At 46.3% G+C, this 20,092-nt stretch overlaps 1 long non-coding RNA gene across 6 annotated transcripts in view; it reads right to left on the reverse strand.

Annotated features, from left to right (window-relative positions):
- Nucleotides 1-782: 782 nt before the first annotated feature.
- Nucleotides 783-20,092, reverse strand: part of LOC109761839 (uncharacterized) — a 49,332-nt gene continuing 30,022 nt past the window's right edge. The window contains exon 3 of one of the 6 annotated variants that reach the window (XR_012202336.1): nucleotides 783-1,531. This is a non-coding gene — a long non-coding RNA (uncharacterized lncRNA). The other 5 variants (XR_012202335.1, XR_002232604.4, XR_012202337.1 and 2 more) reach the window with 5 other exon arrangements.

Genomic DNA, 20,092 nt, shown 5'->3' on the forward strand with positions numbered 1-20,092 from the left:
GCGTGCAGCGGGAGGCCGGATCTGCCCACACTACGTACGTCAGCGAGGAAGAAGGGGTCGGTGGCCCTCCCGTACAAGCGCTGGGTGAAAGAGAACAGCGCAGCCGGTAGTGGATTGCCTCCCTCGCCGAAGGCGATAGAGTGAACGCTGCACCTCCTCCCCTTCCCGGTAAGACAGGATCCGGACGCCTCCTTCACCAGCTGTGATGGGGGAGAGAGAGACAAAGGCCAACGCAGTCTTGTCTAGATCTGGTGAAGAGGGTGAGAGACTGTGAATATAGCAAACCCTAGCAAAGGAACGCTGAGCCTCCAGCGTGTATATGTATATGTAGTGCGGCAATAGTGTGGAGAGTGCAAACCCTAGCGAACAGGCGCTGAGGCTCCAGCTTATATAGTGTATATACTGTATTATGGACTGAGCTTCGGTGCCTTAACTGCACCAGCCTTTGGCTGTCGCCAGCCACCTTTTGGGCCCACCTGTCATACACCCAAAGGCAGGTGCACTAAGTCAATGAAGTTGCGTCCATATAGTACTCGTGTATACTACTAATATATAGTGGAGTGGTTTTCTTATTCTCTCCATAACAATAGTTTTAAATTGTGTAAGTACGAAACGAAACTCTTTATTTAATGTGCCAGTGAAGAAAACTACTACTTCCGATGAACTAACGATCCACGCATCCTGGTCGCATTCCTGTCCTTCACGTGTGGTACACTACCCTCCCTTAAGTGAACAACCACACATGCGCCAAATTATCGGAAACGTGTGAGAGTGTGTACAAATAAAGAATTTTAATTTCAATTGTTGGAAAGGTTTGAGAGTATGTACAGTTTGCCCTCTCTCAATAATTGGTTTGTTGTGTTCGGCCTAAACTTGGTCAAACTTTACAAAGTTTGACTTCAGTCAAATCTAATATGCAGAGTAAATAAAAATGGAGGGCTACTACGTCCATCCATGTTTTTAGTCCACACCATTTTTTAATCAAAGTTAATAGCTGGAAAAATAAAAATACAGGGGAGCTGAAGACAAAGTTGTGAGAAGGCTTAGAAATCAATACAAAACTTATGCTCTTAGTACCAACGTCGATCCTTCTTCGAGGAAACATTTGGTTCATAGCCAATTGTGTGATAAAATTGCACCAACGTGAAAGACCACTGCATCTCCAACGCAACCAAGGTGAACTGATGAAGGATATCATCTGTGTGGGTAACAAGCAAAGAGCACTGATGGAAGACAGCTTGTTTTTCATGGAAAATCGATCAGCTTCACCAGCCGATGCAACCATGAGGCGCAACCATGAGAATCGATAGGTCATCGTGGTGATGCATCATCCATTTGGCATCAAGTTTGGGTGAGGCACCTATGAAGTTCGACAAATCCTCACTGTGGTCTGTTTCTTCTCAGTAATCAAGCTCGAGGAAGGAAGAAGCACGTGGCAGAGGATAGTGAGGCGGAACAACAATGGCCGTCGAATTTTGTGTAGCTCCACTAAAATTGACGAAGACATGCTTGAGTATGGAGATACGCATCGCTGCTTGCAAAAATATAAAAAAAGGGATATAGTGTTGTTACTTTGTTTTGGCAGTTGTACAAGATTAACAGCGACATCTCAATTGTCAATAAGAATTAATGAAAAGTACACCAACAAACTGAAGCATCATGATTATCTTGATGGGAATAAAACCAGTATATCCGAGAAAAAAACATTTCTTCATTTAACTAGTGATAGTACTATTAGATTAGCAGCAGCAATAGGAGCATATGGACAATAACCGCACAACCACCATGTAGTTTTTGTTGAAACAACATGTATACCTCCACCGAGGCATAAACCAGGACAACTTTTCGAGTGGCATTTCCTCTATAATAGTAGGTGATGTTGGACCAGCCGACGAACCCTAGCTACTGTACATGGGGAGCTGGGGAGTAGTTGCATACAAGAAAACCCGTATGCAGCGAACTAGGGAGCTGGACCAGTACAAGAAGTTATACCTCGGGTGGGTGAGATGTCGCTTAGGCGGGCGGGCGGGATCTGCCCACACGACGACAGCGAACAAGGGCACGGAGGACCTTCGTCAGCGCCAGCGCCGACTCTGAGAGGACAGTGCGCATCGGCTTCCTCCATCGCCGACGGTGACAACGTCAACGCTGCACCTCCGCACCTCCCGTAGCAGACAGGATTCGGCCGGATCTGTGACCACCGGTGAGGAGAGAGATAGAGTGGACACTGTCATCTTGTTTTGGTATGGAGAAGGTGAGAGAGCGAGAGGCGAGAAACCCTATCAAACAAGAGGCTATATATACAATGTAGTAAAAAAATCTCTCCATAGCAGTGGTTTTAAATAGAATACGCGCATTCCCGAAAACTGGCTGACAATTTTTTTCAGCGTACTAAGAAACAAAACTTGATCAAATACACGCCCCTGCTTCCAGATCACGAGATTCGTCGCGCAGACACACATAGACATAGACATGCATATCCGTGTTTACGTAAAATTCCATCTCCATCTACATCTCCATCTCCAATCATATTTGTCCAACTGGCACATTATTTACGTTGTTAATTATATAAGCAACAATATTAACGTACAACATCTCTTGTTTGTTGGCGTCCGGACTACTGCCACACCCACTCCTGACCAACCCGAACCCTCTTCATCACCCGCGCGTGCTTCCCGCCCGAAACGGTCAGTGCCGCATTCATGCCCGGCCAGAGCGAAAGCGACCTCTCACTGGCGCCGGCATTGAAGCGGCGCGCCGGCCGAGAGAGTGTCACCCGCGCCGCTTCCCGGTGCACGTGACTGCTCCGCGTTCAAAGGTCACAATAGCTGGCCACAACATGCATGTTAAAAGTTCTTGGGAGTCCGTGCTATAGCTAGCTGTCCTCCCCCAACTCGCCAATCTCTTCCAGTAGTGCTAGTACTCCATAGCGCGATCCATCGACAAGAAGGCGGGAAAGTTATCGTACTCCAAGGTTGCCCCATTACAACATTCCATCAAATACAAAGGAAAACTAACACGCGTGCTGATGCATCTCAATGATTCACAGATGATAGCCAATATTTACTTCACAACTAAAGAAAAAAGTTGTGAGAGCTTGTACAAAAGAAAAACTACTGATGGGGTCACTACGACTTAAACCCTAAACCCTAAGCATGATTTAATTTCCTGGCTAGGTAGAACCTGTCGAAGGAAATACGGTTGGCACCCTCAGATCATACGATGCTTTTGTGCAGTTCCACTAAAATCGAGTTGAGCATCGCTGATGGCAAAGATATTGAAGAAGTGTGATTAGAATAATAGTACTAACATAAACTCATCACAAATAGAAGCCGGTAGAAGTAGAGAAAGATCGACATGGAGATGGAGCTACGTGGGGTGCTGCGGTAGTGGAGCAAGCCGGCTCCAAAAGGAAGATGTACCTGGGACGTCGGGCTGTAGCTAGAAGGGCGGTTGGGAGGCGGCATCACCCCATACCGCGGGGACCCTCGATTGGGACGCACCGACTATGGGTTTTCTCCCTCGCCGATGTCGACCGCGTGTATGCAGAACATCGTTCCCTTCCCCCAACGTCGTTCTATGCTTGTGAAGAGAGCAACCCAAGCAAGCAGGCTTGTAGCTTAGGCTCCTGCTAGTGTATATATAGTGGTTTTCTTTTTCTCTCCATATCAACCATTTTATATTGCGTACGTGTCATTGAAGAGTGAAATGATGGTTGCTTCTTTCGACTAACTTACTATGTGATTTGACTGCTCCTTAGTGGCCTCTACATGTACTCCCCGTACGTGTACGACCGTTCCTGAGTCTCAGTTGTACTTATCTCTATTTTCTTGCATGACATGTAGACAGGATGCGCATAGAGGAATTTAGTTACTACACATTGTTACGTAGTACTACTAGTACCTACTCCCTCCTTCCGGTTCACTACTCGTACTCCCTCCGTCCTGGCTTATTGGTCCCCTTTGTACTCAATTCATGGGCTCGTTTTCCTCAAGAAATTGTCTTTACCAACGTACTAAAATCGGGAATGCATGCGTGAACAACGAATGATTAAGCCTTGCATGCAACGTTTTGACAAAGCATGCATGTCTGAGCACACGATGGAACACACATGGTCATGCTCAAGTGCTCAACCTACATGTGCATGCACACACATACTCAGCCAGGGTGAGCTAGTGACCGTATAAACACCGGAAAATGAATATATTGAGCACAATGAGTGTATTATGAAGTCTACTGGCCGTATTTTTACAAATATATAGTGACAGACAGTTTATTTATCTCGTTTGAAATTAAGCCATATTAACCAGAAAGGAGGCAGTCTGGACCAGCATTACTTTGTTGTGTCCCGTCAAATTGTCAAACGAGGAGAAGCTTGGAGGGGACGCAGCTTTGGTGCCTTAAAGGCACTTGCTGTTGTGTCACTAACATGTGGGCAGACACCTGTTTGGCCCACATGTCATGGACACAAAGGCACCAAAGCATAGTCGGCTTGCAGTACGGGAGAAGCTTGCGCGCGGTGGCTCACAGGACTAGGAGAAACTTTTGACTAACGCAAGCTCTGCCTCGCTCACGCGGTGGACGTGCAAAAGTTAATTCAGTGTAAGATTTCTAGAAGCATAAACTATACTAGTACTATTATTGTTCGACTTCCCGAAGAGGCGAACAGCCATGCGCAAAGTTTACTAGTACTAGTACTACTACTATAGAGGTATGTACTACTACTAGGAACTGGATGGAGGAGCGTCTGCAATCTTATTTTATTTTGAAATGTGATAAGGCAATCTTCAACACATTTGGTTATCTTCGAGGGTTCTCGCATGTGATAATTGAAGTTGATTGCATGGAACACTCGCCACAATTCTCGCTTAATTCTGGCTCATACCCTGTTACAAATAGGAGCGCTCGGTAATATTTTCCCTTTTTTTGTTATTCGGCATGTAAACAGGTCAGCAAACCTTGCGGCGCATCTTTGTGCGAACCGTGCTTGCTGCACTTTGAATGTGGCCGAGAGCTGGCTTGATGAAACACCTCGCTTCCTTCTTTTTTGCGGGGTACCTCGCTTCCTAGTGGCCAGTCTCTTGGCTGATCGTCCTAAGAATTATTATATATGAATAAAGCTCTCTCATTTACCCTCAAAAAAGATTAAGCCACATTAACCGGAAAGGAGGGAGTATGGAGTAGCACTACTTTTTGGTGTGTCCCGTCAACTCGCAGAACTAGGAGAAGCTTGCAGGACAAGGTGAAGCTCGCTTACGCCTTTTGACTAATGCAACCTACCCTCGCCCAGGCAGTGGACATGCAGCAGTTCATTCGGTGTCAGATTGCCAGAGGCATACACTGTAGTACCCAACATGCGGAGTACCATCATTGTTCGCCTTCACGAAGAGGCGAAGAGCCAAGCACAAGGTTTAGTTGTACGAGTAGTACTACTACTAGAACAGCATGGTGGAGCATCTGTACTATTATTTTATTTTAATCTCTGATAAAGTACACATTTATTCGGGAGAAGGGCGGAAAACGATTGCCCAATGGTAGTGTTAAAAAACATCGAACATGTAATGATGATATCGATCAGCAATGCTCGAATATATCTTGGCCTCCGTGCGAGCCTGTCTGTGTGTTCTTGCTCCTCGACTCTCTCAAGGAATGGCGGGTTCGCCATTTTGCCATCAATTGAGATCGGTTTGCTCACACTCAGGTCCCACATGTCAGTGATATGCCAAGAGTAAGTGCATTGACCGACTGGCCATACGCTTACTTGGTTTTGCACCTTCATACTACTCCTCCCTCCATCATAGTTTACAGGGCGCGCTTCATTCTGATGCATTTATCTACATGCATTTCCGCCACCACAGAGACTTTAGATGTGTTTGGTTTAATGCTCAATTAATTAGGGCGTGGTAACCGCAATCAAGTCCACAATTTTCTCTCGATGTACTACAGAGTGGAGTAAGTGCATGCATGTGTGTACCCGGGGTGGAAGCACTGCATGCATGTGTGTACGCATTATTTCCTCTAGTAATAGACGCCGTTCTATAACTACCAATGCTATTTTTCAGGCTGATCACTAGTCGCCTTGGTCCCAGAGATTGTTCTTCTTTTTTGAAGCGCACTCTACAAACAGTGGCAGAGGGAATAGTATGAGCGGATTCAAAGAAGAGTGTATTGATGGTTGCTTCTTCCGAGCAACTTACAGTGGGAAAGGTGGGGCTTATGATTTGACTGCTCATTACTACTCACTCTTAGTGCGGTGCAACAACCGGGCTGAGTCTCCCATGCAGTTGTGCACTACTCCCTCCGTTCTTAAATATACTATGGAGTATTTGTCTTTCTTGAGATTTCAACGAGTGACTACATACGAAGCATAATGAGTGAATCTACACTCTAAAATATGTCCATTTGAAATTTGTAAAAAGACAAATATTTAGGAACGGAGGAAGTATAATTTTGTGCATGGCACATGGACCCGGATGCTGAAGAGGCTTCTGGCAATGCTATCAACCTTCCAGCATTTGTTTACATAATTGACGTACTATACAAATAATTTTACAGCGACAAGAAATTGTACAATGCTCTGAGCTTTCAGCTTTTGTTTCGTGTGTCTTGCCATCCATGCTCTTTCGGAAACAATAAAAAACTAACTTCCTTGCTAATGCATCTCAATGATTAGCAGATCAGAGCTAATATTTGCAGCACAACTGAAGACAAAGTTGTTAGAAGGTCTTAGATTAAAATCGATCCATGCTTTCATTGGCAGCAATGTCCCCCTAGCTATGTCTAAATCAACAAGGCATGTTGGGAAAAAAGTAGCTGTCTGGAGCATGCAACATTCTGATCATTTTGTGCAGTTCCACTAAAATAGAGCTGAGTGTCCCTGTTCCAAAGATATTAAGTGTGGTTACAATAATGGAGGACTGTTGATTAAACAATAAACATCACAAATAGAAGCCGGTCACCTTTGTAGTCTCTGTTAAGACTAACTAGTTGGAGAAGATTAAGCAAATAGTTGGAGAAGATTAGGCTCGGAGTTGAATGAGGAGGATAGAGCAAAACCAATCTCCCTTTGTGCAGTCGCACTGAAATGTAGAGACGTTGCCCGTGTGACATTTTACTACAACTGCACAAAACACTCTTAAGAAAAAGTGATTTGTGCAGTTCACCAAAAGGTCACAATAGCAACGAGGTGAAATGGATAGCCCTGTTTGCAAAAAAGAGGTAGAAAGGAAACAATTACTGGCCAATAACAGTTGATGAGACGACGACAAAAATGAAGCATAATCCTTGTCCTAAGGGAAGATAACAACACGGTTGTGTTTGTCTAAAACGGTGTGAGGACGAGATTGCAATATGGAATGTACGCCGGACGAGCTATGTTTTGGGCAAAGAACTATGGAAGATCCACATGCAAGATTTTCCACATGCAGCGACGTGGGAAGACGGGCATTGCAGCAAGGCCAGAGGGGATACCTGGGAGTCGTCAGGATATAACTAGGAGAGCGCTAGAGGGCGGGATCTGCCCATACTGCGGCAGCGAGCAGGTGGCCTCGGCCCTACCGCGCCAGAGCTTGGTCAGAGAGAATGGCGGGTACCGCAGATCGGGATGTGCTGCCTCGGCGCCATCGAACGGAGAAACGATGCACATCCTCCCTTTCCGCCGGCGGACGGGATGCGCCGAATCAGTGACCAACGGTGAGAGAGAGAGAGGCCACCGCCGCCTTGTGTGAGATACTATGAAGAGAGACAGACCCAGGCAGGCAGGCTCCATTGTATATAGTGGAGCGGACTACCTTTTTCTCCATAAAAAATTGTTTTATATTCTGTGTGCGTGCCATTGAGCGATATAACTTTATTTAAAAATAACGCGCCAATGCATCAAGTCGAACTTTGTTTCGTGCACGCGTGGTACACGACCTCCGTAGGTAAACAACCGCTACACACGTTCAAATTAGCACGTGGGCTTCCATTTCATACAGAAATTAGCTCCACCGTGTACCCGCGTGGGTGTGGCTGGGCACGAAGCGTGAGTACTTGCACCTAGGGGTTGTGTGAGAAATATACAAACATAGAGAGACATAGTGTGTGGGTTCATGAGTGTTTTTTTTCTAGGGGGTTTGAGAAATAGACAAGCAATATATGTGGATGATATTTCAATCAAAAAATGTAACATATGCAATGTGTGTGAAATAGAGTCCTGGATATATCATATATATATAGAGGGGGCGATCCACGAGAAGAGAGTGGAGGTATCATCGGGTTGAGGTATCCATAGAATCGAAGAGAGGGATGATGTGTGTGTGCGTGTGTGTGTGTGCGCGCGATCGATAGAGTGCCATCGAATTTGTGTGCCCACGTCAAAGATATAGGGTGACTGGCCTACTGGAACATGAGAGGGGACAAGTGTAGTTTGTCTTTGTGGCATGGATACCTACCTACAGCGCTCGACTATCGGTGTGTGGTGGGGGTGGGGTGGGGGAGACCTAATTAACTATAGAGGTACAATGACTGGTATATGTGTGGAGGAAGAGAGAGGCCTACCTTATGTATTGAGGGAGATCGATCAGCATCCATGCATATGTGTAGGATAGGAATAAGGTTGGGAAAGAGACAAAGCTAGAGTGTTGGAGGGGGTGGTGGTGGTGTTGCTTCTAACAAATGGTGGGAGAGGCTACAAACGGAGGGCACGGCTGCAATACCAATAAGAGAGGGGATGGCTACATGTCTGCGCACGTGCGTGTGAGAGACGGGACAAGAGGCATGCACGAATGATGAGGGGGGACGATATGGCTGTGGTAAGCAGATGTAACTACATAGATAGATCAATCGTCCTTTTTCAGAGAGAGGAGAGACATAACTTGTGAGGTACGTCGATCGATGGGTGGGGGAAAATAGTTAAATTCGACCTAGGTATATGTAGGGAGATCGATCGGCATACATGCATGTATGTGCTACAAGCAAATAAGGCCCGGGGAGAAGGATAGAGAGAGAGGGATGCATCTAGGAGGTGGTGCGAGAGGCATACTATATCGAGGGGAAAGGAGTGTGCGAGTACGAGATCGATGAAAAGAGGGTTGGGAGTGAGGCATGGACGGTGAGAAGAGAAGAGGGAAAGCTTGTGTCTGTGGTAGGCACACCTGGCTAGAGAGGCATATCGATCGATGTGTGCCATAAAGAAGGAGCTGGGGGCCTACACACACCGTGGGTCAACGACCTAAAGTGAAAAGACGAATTTGTGCGATGGAGCTAGAGAATGCTGAGGGAGGGTCAGAGGGATGCAGGCGTGTGCATGCATGAGATAAAGTTAGCGCTAGCTACAAAGATAAGGGGATTGTGTGGGTGGAAAAGACGAATAGAGATCATAATTCATTATAAAAAAGTGAGTTTGGATATTTGAAGAATTTATCATAGTGTTTTAAACCGACGCATGCGTGAATATATATAACGGTGATACACATGGTGTGGTTATGAACATGTTATACTACATATAATATATTTTATCTCTACTCTTATAAAAAACAAAGTTGTTGATGATGGTGTGCCTGCCATCCAGCAATATAGGCCGTCCGATTTATATCTGACGGATAGGAAGGAAACTATGGCAATTTTGAAAAAAGATACCCACACCCCTCTCCACATTTGCAAATAAGGCCTCCCTTGATCATCTTGATGTTCCGTGGAACGCATGGGCATCTTGCTAGTATTACATATAATATATAGAACATTGATTATAATTTGGGCTAATGTGTGGCTTTTGCAGGTCAAGGCTAAATACTTGTCATAATGTAGGGGGCGGGGCACTATACTTTGAGTGAGAAACACGGTGTACGTATGGAACATGGTTTAGATTATGAATATATAGTTAGTACATCAAAGGTACTATTATTTGGAATCAACATCAAGTGTATTCAAAAACTAGAATTTGAGTTCATATAGTAAACATAGTTCATATCTATCTCTATAGTAAACATGTGGTGTGTTGTTAAAGTAATACACGAATGATGGTTGAAGTTGGCAACAATCATGATTGTAGATTCTTATTGAAATGGAGAAACGAATTCAAATTTAGTTCAAATTGCAGCAGTAGTATAGACATTTGGAATGCACTAAAATATTGGTATGAGTAGGTTACATGCATTATACAGCCAACGAAAAAATTTAATTGGACATAACATGTTGGTATGAGTAGCTTTGAATAGCATTTGTATAGTAAAACGGGACAAGGCTCTCTCTTTGTGTGGGGTGAATAGTTTTATTTTTTCATTTTTTTTTCATTGAGGGAAGTGTGAAGTGATTTGGTACGTACAAGTACAATATTACACGTTAGGCTTATCCCTAATATTCAACTCGCGCCTTGTTATATCCAGAAAATTCAGATATCGTGCACCCAAAACTGGCGCCTTCACAACCTACGCCTTGCTATCCCGATATTACAACGCGTGCGAAAACTCCCTCCAACTGCCAAATTCCGACACGCGAAATCCCCCATCTAACCCTAAGCCAAAAGGTCCGCTAGTTTGTCGGGACCCCGATTCTAAGTCACACCGATCTAGCATGTAACACCTCATATCACTTTGCAGCCTCACGCACGGTACTCCCACGGGTGTCGCCTTACCATGGCCCGGGACCGTTTGCGCCTTTTGGCTCACGTATATGACAATGTCGCTAGCATCCATATGACAGAGAACCCGGGCCGACATGGCTAGTCGTGAACCCAAAGCGGCACTAACGTATGTGGACAGGCATACATGAATCAACATTGAACGTGTCGGTCAGCAGCGTGTGAATCCGGGCTGTAGCACTGGGCTAACAGGACTCCGGGAACCCGGGCTGTAGCAGGCTAGGCAGGACTCCGGATGTCACCGCGTGACATTTCCCCGAAGGGACAGACACAGGAACGATGTGAAACACATGCCGGCCAGTCAAGTGTCCAGAGCAGTAGTGCTGGGCTAGCAGGACTCCGGTGAACCGGGCTGTAGCGGACTACTATGGCTCAAGGAGGCACTAGACTACATTTCCCCATAAGAGAGGCTGCCAAGGATAAACCACTAGATTGTCGGATCCCACACATAGCAATACACGTTACACGTACGCATAACATGCAAGTATGTGTTGTACAACATGGCATCACAACATAACGCGAACTCATATAGATAAAAGGCCCAGAAGAGCCACATAGCATTAAGTACAAACAGGGGTCACATGACCCATCATTCAGAGCATACAAGCAACGGAAGCATTACATGTCTGAGTACAGACAACTACAAAGAAAAAGGCTGAGAAGCCTGACTATCTACAAGACCCTCCCAAGGGTTCAAGATCGTAGCTGAGGTACAAGCTACTCGTCGAAGTCCAAGCGGAACTACTAGTAAGACTGAAGTCTCTGCTGCAAAAACATAATTAAAGCAACATGAGTACAAAGGTACTCAGCAAGACTTACATCAGATCCTATCATACATGCATTTGTATCAAGAAGGTAGTGTGGGGTTTAGTTGCAGCAAGCCAGCTTTGACTCAGTGGCTATCCTGTTCTACGACTACGAGAAACTTCTTTGAGGTAAGAAGGCGCACACGAGTCCACTAATCACCACCTCAATACACCACTATGGATTCATTCCCGTCTCACCACGAGAAGCCATCCATAGCACTCACACTTATCTTGAGCATTTTAGAGTATCCACTTCAAGTTGTCTATGTACCACGTAAGCATCCAAGAAGTCCATAACCGAGGACACGGCTATTCGAATAGATCATGATAACCCTGCAGGGGTGTACTGCGTCACACACGCTCTCGCCACTTACCGCCATGTACACGTCATGTACCTCGGCAACCTTCAAGCGGAAGCCTGGCGAGGGTGTCGGCCACGACCTGACTAACCACGCAAGACTCTAGTCCAGGTTTATCGCCTATTCGGGTTCCATCCGCAAGGAGATCCGGCCGGGGTGTCGCTCACGGCCCCAAACGATGTGTGCAGGGTTCCCGAGCCCACCATCCGGGTGCCACTCAGTACACCAGGCCACGTGTGCCTAGTCTGTCCCAAGCCCACCCTGCCGGGTGCCACTCGGTAGAAAAATAGCACCACCTACAAACACCAGAAACTAGTTGCAACTCCTGGACAGAGACCAAGTTGGTTAATAAGTCGAGAGGGGTCGAGTTACCGGAACCCAATGTGTGGTAGTAGCTAGTCATTGGACAACTTACACAGAACTCGGTTCTTAAGGACGGTCCCAATGAGACAACCCACCATGTACTCCTACATGGCCTCTCACCGCTACCTTTACCAAATCGTGTTCACACGCTTAACTCTCGGCACCAGAACATATCGTAACACTCCAATTCATTCCCAATGAACCAGACCTGACACAACTCTAAGCAATAGCAGGCAAGGCATGGTAGGAACACAACATGGCTCACTCAACTCCTACACATGCTAGTGGGTTTCAACTATTTACTGTGGCAATGACAGGTCATGCAGAGGAATGGGTTCAACTGCCGCAGCATAAAGTAGCAGTTGAATCGTTGTTGTCCTAATGCAGTAAAAGAGAGCAGGAGCGAGAGAGTAGGTTTGTATCGGAATGAACAAAGGGGGTTTGCTTGCCTGGTAGATCAACAGGGTGGCACTGCTCCTCAGACAGGTACTCTGGAACACTCTCCGGAGCAGGACCTATCGAGAGGGAACGGTGTCGACAGTCAAAACACAATCATATGCAACAATATGATGCATGAATATGGCATGAATATGTGATGTATTTGAGCCAATGCATTTAGCATTCAACTTGGAAGAGATCCATTTGAACCAAAGGTTCAAATGCAACTCTAATTTAAGTCCTTATATATGCCATTTATATGTTTTCACTTATACAGTAGGTATAAGTTGGTTTGTCATGCATGAAACTAGTACAGATGGATAGATTGCATTTTTCTGATAATTTTTCATATATAAATTATTTAAATCTGAGCTACGGTTGAATTTCTATGAATTTTAGAAGTTTTGTACATTTTCTGGAATTTCCTGGTTTAATTTTCAATCCAGAAAAGGGGTATATTGCGTCAGCACTGCGTCATCATTACGTCAGCGGGTCAACGGTGCTGACCAAGTCAAACCTGACGTGTGGGGTCCACACGTCAGTGACACAGGGTTAAACAGAGGGTTGGTTTATCCTAATTACAGTGTTAGTGGCGCTGGGGCCCACTGGTCAGTGTCAGGGGTTAGGTTAGGTGGTGATTAGCACTAAGCTAATCACCTGACAGGCCGGACCCACGTGGCAGGCTCAGGCGACAGGGCTCGTCGCCGGCGACCACTGGCCACGGCGGAGTCCCCACTAGAAGCCACGGGAGCGGCGCCTGGGGGCACCAGGAGGTTGCCCGCGCTCCCGCGCATCCAGGGGAGCCCGTGAGAGGCTGCGGGGGCGGCGGATCTCGCCGGAGCGGAGCTCACGGCGGCGGCCGGAGCTCGGGCTCGAGCGGCTGCGGGGCTACGGAGCACGAGGAAGCGAGCGGGGAGGCACTACAGCCTCCTGGCGTCACCATGAACACGGTGACGCGTGTGGTTGCGGGCTGCAGTGGCTTGAGCGACGGCGGCGACATGGACGGCGGCGAGGAGCTACGGCCGTGGAGGAAACGGCGGCTACGACGCGGGAACGACGGGGAGAAGAGGGGGAAACGGGGAGGTGCTCACGGCGATCACGCAGAGCAGCACAACGGGCTCAGGGGAGACCTGGTGACGGCGAATCGACGGCGGCAGACGGCGGAGCCCGAGGAGGAAGACGATGGCGATGGCGGCGCTCCAGGGCCTCCCGAGGCGTGTGGCTCGACGGAGAGGTAGCCCGCGACGTGGCGGAGCTTCTGGGCGTGCCGGGGAGGCGAGGGGGTGGCGGTGGCTACGGCAACGGTGGCCGGTGGCGACGGCAGCGCTCGGCCGTGAGAGAGAGAGCGAGGGGGAAGAGAGAATGGGCACGGGAGAGAGCGAGAGAGGTGCGGGGCGGCGCGTGGCGTCGTTCGGGCGATCCAGGCGACGAGGGGAGAAGCAGGAGGTGGCGCGCATGCGCGCGGGCGGCGAGCGCGTGCCCCTGTCCTCCTGGCGCGAGGAAGGGGACGACTGGCACTGGCCAGTCAGCTGGGCCGGCCTGCTGGGCCAGGCCAGGCCGCACAGTGCCAGGCCGCAGGTAAGCTCCCTTTTCCTATTTCTTTTTCTTTCCTAATTTTCTGACATTTGTTTGGTTTAATAAAAATACTAAACCATTTTATTTACTTAAGCCAATTTTTATAGGGGCTAGTGGTATTATTTCAGAACTCCTCAACAAATGGCATAATTTTTGGACAATATTATATATATAACAATATATATCCAAAGCAAATAATTACTGCATTAATTCCAAATGCCCAACATAAATATTTATGGTCTCCTAAAAATATTGGTTTGGTTTTTATCTCTGTCCAATATTTTCAGAGAGCAACATGAACATTTTCTTGGACCCTTTTGGAGCAATTTTTATCTGGGTCATTTCCAGAAATGATTCTGAGGGTTTCACAGATCCCCATTTCAAATTTAAATGAAATTTAGACATGATGCACACATGACTAGCTAGTCTAGGTCATACCAGAACTAGGGACGTGACATAGTTCAAATCGGTGGGCGTACTTTTGTAACACACCCTACATTTTGGACAAGCGCGTCCCTAAGTCATGGTTCGCCCCTCCCATCGCCTCCTTTTCGCCATTTGAAATCCTAGGCCACCATAACCTCTCCGCTCTAGCCGCAAAACCCCACTCTCCTCCATCCGCCACCTCACCGCTGCCCAGCCGCAGCCTCTTCTCTGACGACGCCGTCCACCGCAACAGCTCGACATCCCTCGTCCACCTCCCCGGATGAGGATCCATCGTCCATCTCGTCGTCCCGCTGGTTCAGCCGCCCCGTCCTCCACCTCCAAGGAGCTGCTCCGACAATCGCCTCGTCTATCGCGGCTGCTCCATCCCCACAGCTCCGCCTTAACTTGCTCCACTGGAACCGCAGCATCCTCACCGACTCCTCGGAAGAAGCTGAGGCCTACTCGGCGCCACCAAAGAGGTTGTACACTCATCGCATCGCACCTTCTCCTTAACTCGACCTCCCGGCACCGACGGTGCTCCATCCTGCACCCCCATGGAGCAGCTACCTCGAAGCCGGCGCGGCGGGCGATATCTCCACGGCGGCTCTCCCCCAGTGCGTGGCCCCTTCGGCGGCAGCATCCATACCAGCCAGATTTGCTGCTGCGCCGGCTCTCGCTCGCTCGCTCACGCTGCTGCTCCGGCTCTCGCTCGCGCTGCTGCTGGTGCTCCGACTCTCACTCGTGCTGTTGCTGCTGCTCTCCCCCTCGCTCGTGCTGCTGCTCTGCTCCGATTTAGCTACACTTCAGTCGACTAAATCGACTTTTGGGTCAGTCGATTTTCAGGGGGTGGGAGGGCTCGCTAGAGTTAAGGAAGAACCACCCGCAGCAGGAAGGGGGCTCGCCAGAGAGGAACCCCACTATCTATCTTAGGGTTCAGGGTGGGGGGCGGATCGGCGATGGAGAGTTGTTTCGGAGCGGCGGGGCGACGGCGGACCGGCGGTGGGGAGTTGTTTTGGGGCGGCGAGGCGGCACGGGGGCCGGCGGTACGACCGGTGGTGGCTGGCGGCTCAGGGGTGCTGGTTGGATATGAACTGCAGGCCCTCCCTAAACTACATGTCAAGTGCCTCTCTGCTACCATTGCGTTCAGTTTCGACAGTAACATTCAGATTCCACAGTAAATTTGAGTTTCAATAGTTAAGTTCAGAGTCAATAGTTTTTACCTCATCTGTTGTAGTCAGGTGGTTTTCGGTGATGTAAATTTTACATCTATTTTACATCATCTATTTGAGATGCTATTAGAATCCCACTTGAGATTAAGGATGTATGTCTTGTGCTGCTTCAACCTTGACGTCTTACGGCTCACCGGAGGTGCTCCAACGACAGAACGATCCTTCACAATAGAGCAGTGCCCTAGACGCCGTCTACAGATTCCTCAGATCTTCCTCCTCACCTACGACAGCCACCTCTGCCTCAACTTCTTCAGCGACCAACCCAATGATGCTGAGGTCGACATGGCTACAGCAAAGAGGTTCTACACTTGTTACATCACTTATTACTCTACATTCATGTCGATCCATTAGGGCTATTTTGGTTCAAGGGAAAAACATAACAATAGGAAATTTCCTATGGCACTCTACTATTCAATTATTCATGCATTTTGTTGAAAGGAATGGAGCAAAACATCCACCTGGACCTACTTTTCAAAATCCTATGCATGAAAACAAGACCAAGTGCATTAGTGGCTGAATAACATTCCAACTGTACACACTTTCATATGGTTTCACTTTATTTTGGCCATGTTTCTTTGCATTCCTCTGCTCTTCCAATTCCTGTGAACCAAACACCCAAGTTGATAGAAACCCTGTGTTTAAAAATGCTCTATTTACCATGTGCATTCCTATCTTTTCCAGTGTTTTTCCTATCCCCGCGTTTTTAGAATCATGCAAGTCAAATGAGCCCTTACAGAATTACTTCAGTTACAGGTAGGTGCCGAAGGAAACTTTGTGTGGTTTGTCCTGCTCCTGCCGTGACGTTGTCTAGCTCACCTGAGCTGCTCCATCGACAGAAGCATCCACCAAACCAGACATCACGAATCTTGACCATCTTTCGCCGCCTCAGACCTCCTTCCCTGCCGCCGGCACCCACCACAACGGCATCACCATCATCGACTTAGCAGATGAACCTGAGGGGTACACGGGTCCACAAGAGAGGTCGCACACTTTTGTTTCTGCTTATGTCATGCATTGCTTAAATTACCTGCTAATTTATCATCTTGTGCACCTCTTAGACTCCATGTCAGGTCCAAATTAATGTTCAAACTTGAGTTCTAAATTTGTTGTCGGGCACATATCGAGGCAGCAATGAATAGTATCTCTGTCTAATATCTGGTTCACCTAGGGTATGCCTACGTTGTTCATCTTGGGTGGGAAACAAATAGTAAAGCAATCATCATCTGTCTTTTTATTAAATTAAAGCAATCATCAGTCTGCTATCATTATTTTTGGATCCGTCCACTGGTTGTTACCATCACTCTAGATTTCCGCATGCTCTCCTTAAATAATCTCACCATATTTTTTTCGTATGCATGTCAGATATTGTACACAGTCATGCTGAACATGTAGAGAAAAAGAGAAAAGTTTTGCACGACAATACAATGTCACGCAGACATCGCTCCATGGTGGGTTCAATGGCAAACCCTCCCCCCTCTCCAGATTGTAATCCAGGGGAAGATATCTGTTTTGAGGCGGATTCAGACGCATCTGACCACTCCTATGTACCCCCAAGGTGTTTGCTCTACCTTGGCATGAAGATGTTAGTCATATCATGCATGTGTTGCCTTGCAGTACCTACTTTTGACATCATATATGTCATCTGCTTAGTTTAAACATGTTCTGTAATGGCACCTATTTAGTTTCTATATCATATATGGGAATTATGCAGTCTCATGTCTTTTAGCCAGCCATATGATATGTGAAATGTGCAATGCCATCCTGTTTAACCAAGCATCATATATTTGAATGATATCTTGCCCATCCTTTTCTTCATTACATTTCCATTTGTCGACAATGTTTGTACACTAAACTACTCTTCTTGTGAATCAGCCATTTGGGTGGGAGATGGAAAAATCTGGAGTGAAAACAAGGCCTTCAGAGCAGACAATGCTACCTGTCGAAGCAGATCTCTTGTTGGGTCCCGATAGCTCCTTAGAGATGGATTCAGAGACAGATGACCAGTCCTATTCCCTCACCGAGGTGTATGCTCTAACTTGGCACGGTTATACTACTCATATCATGCATATGGTGTCTTGCATTGCATACTTTAGACATCATATACACAATATTCAACACCATGTTCTTAGTTCAGACATCATACCGACTGCCCTCTGTTTAGCATATATCTACTCTTATAAAAAAACAGAGTTGGTGTTGATGGTGTGCCTGCCATCCTGCCATATAGGCCGTCCGATTTATATCTGACGGGTAGGAAGGAAACTATGGCAATTTTGCAAAAAGATATGCACACCCCTCTCCACATTTGCAAATAAGGCCTTCCCTCGTTCATCCTTTTCTCTCAAGATAAACTACTCATATAAATGCATCTTTGATGTTCTGTGCAATGCATGGGCATCTTGCTAGTAAATCACATATGTGAATTAAAACATGCGATCCTGGTTACTTAGATAACATGTATGTGAATTATGTCATGCGAACCTGTTTAGTTATTCATCATATCTTTGAATTATGTTATCCTATGCTATCCAGTTTAGATAGACATCATAGATGTGAAATTATGTTATGCTATCCGTTTTAGTTAAAAAAATATACATGTCAACTATTTCATGCCCGCTTTTTTCCAAACTATCTATTGCATCTGTCTCTCATACAATGTCTGTACATTCAACTATTTTTCCTGTTTATCAGCCATTTGAATTGGAGCGGGTGATGCCAGTATCTAGCGGAGTAAAAACACAATCTTTAAATAAAAGAGTGCTACCTCTTGGTGGAGATAGCACCCCGGTTGTAAATGCACAAGAACCAACCCTACCACACATAACCCAGACTCTCTCAGATTGTACCCCTACTGCGATGGACAGAGAACCAGCTTCACCCAATCTAACCCCAACCCCAGCAGATAGTAACCCAGTTCATGTTGACACAGCACCATCTCCTCCACAGAGCTCCCAAACAAGAGCAGTTAGTAAGGCAGCTCCAGTGCCCAAAGGGCCAGTACTACCACGGCGAACCCCAACTCCACCAGTTAGTACGCCTATTCCTGTAGAGGAAGCACAACCAGCCAATCATAGTTTAGCATCTATCGCATTTGATATTGTTAAATCCTATGTGCGTATCTTCCCATCTTGGAAATATTATACTGAAGATGAAGGAACATGCCAGTTGCAGGTGTTTGTCCAGGAGTTATGTGTAAGTAATGTTATTCATGGCAATTACTTTGCGTTGTCCCATATATTCTACCTCCATGATGGTTATAATACAACAAATTTTCCCATTTTTCTCTATAGAGAAGGACCGATTTGGAAACTCAGGATGAGGTAACATGTGCTAATATCTCTGCTATCTAAAAGAATGCTTGGTGGCGGTATCGGAATTACATGAAGAAAACGTATTTCACTGGCAAAGAAAATCATCAAATTCCCTTACGTTCTCCTAAGACACATTTACTGGACGATGACTGGGAACGCCTTGTTCTGTACTGGTTCCGGACCAAGAATGTGGTAAGGTCTATGAGCTCATTTACTATTTTAAAGTACTATATTCTTGCGTCTTACTGTACTCTGTTCATGTAGAACAAGTGCTTAAACCTGAAGAACAACTGTTCTAATTTAAGATTCCATTGCTATCGTGCATACAGCTTTGCTATTGTATCACTGTATTTACTCATACAAACTTAATTTTTAAATTGAAGGATCCAATCGAAACTCCAATGGCACAGCAGGTATGCTCACGCATGTTTCTTTAACAGGTTTGCTCTTATCAATAGCTCTGTTGACCTCAATTTCAATTGTCTACACATTTGACTTCTCATATCATACACATTACTAGCATCACAACAGAGCCAATAGTGTTGTTGTACATGTAGACCCGTGGTACCCATCTGAAATCTTGTTGTGCCATGTAGTTTCCCACGCTTTGTATTCTTTCACTTCTGCTTTGTCTTGAACTGATATGATTTGAACCGTGTCTCTATTTTGATTTGGCAAGACAATGCAGTAACCATAGGACATAGATATATGTTTGTTTGATGCTTTTATTATGTACTAGTACTTGGCAATAGAAGACTTGGTAGTTTAATCATGTCCACCTTACTAATGAACTGGTTCACCGAAATGAGTTTCATATACTAGTACATGCTAAACATGTTATGTGTCTGCTTGTTTCTTCTTTTAGAATGCTGACAGAATATTGGGGAAGACTCCCTTATTAAGCAATGGTAAAGGAAGTAATGTAGATAAGGTTCAAGATAGTGAGACATCCTTGTTGGTCTCCAAC

The sequence above is a fragment of the Aegilops tauschii genome, chromosome 2 (assembly GCF_002575655.3).
Source record: "Aegilops tauschii subsp. strangulata cultivar AL8/78 chromosome 2, Aet v6.0, whole genome shotgun sequence".
In the NCBI taxonomy this organism is placed as follows: domain Eukaryota; kingdom Viridiplantae; phylum Streptophyta; class Magnoliopsida; order Poales; family Poaceae; genus Aegilops; species Aegilops tauschii.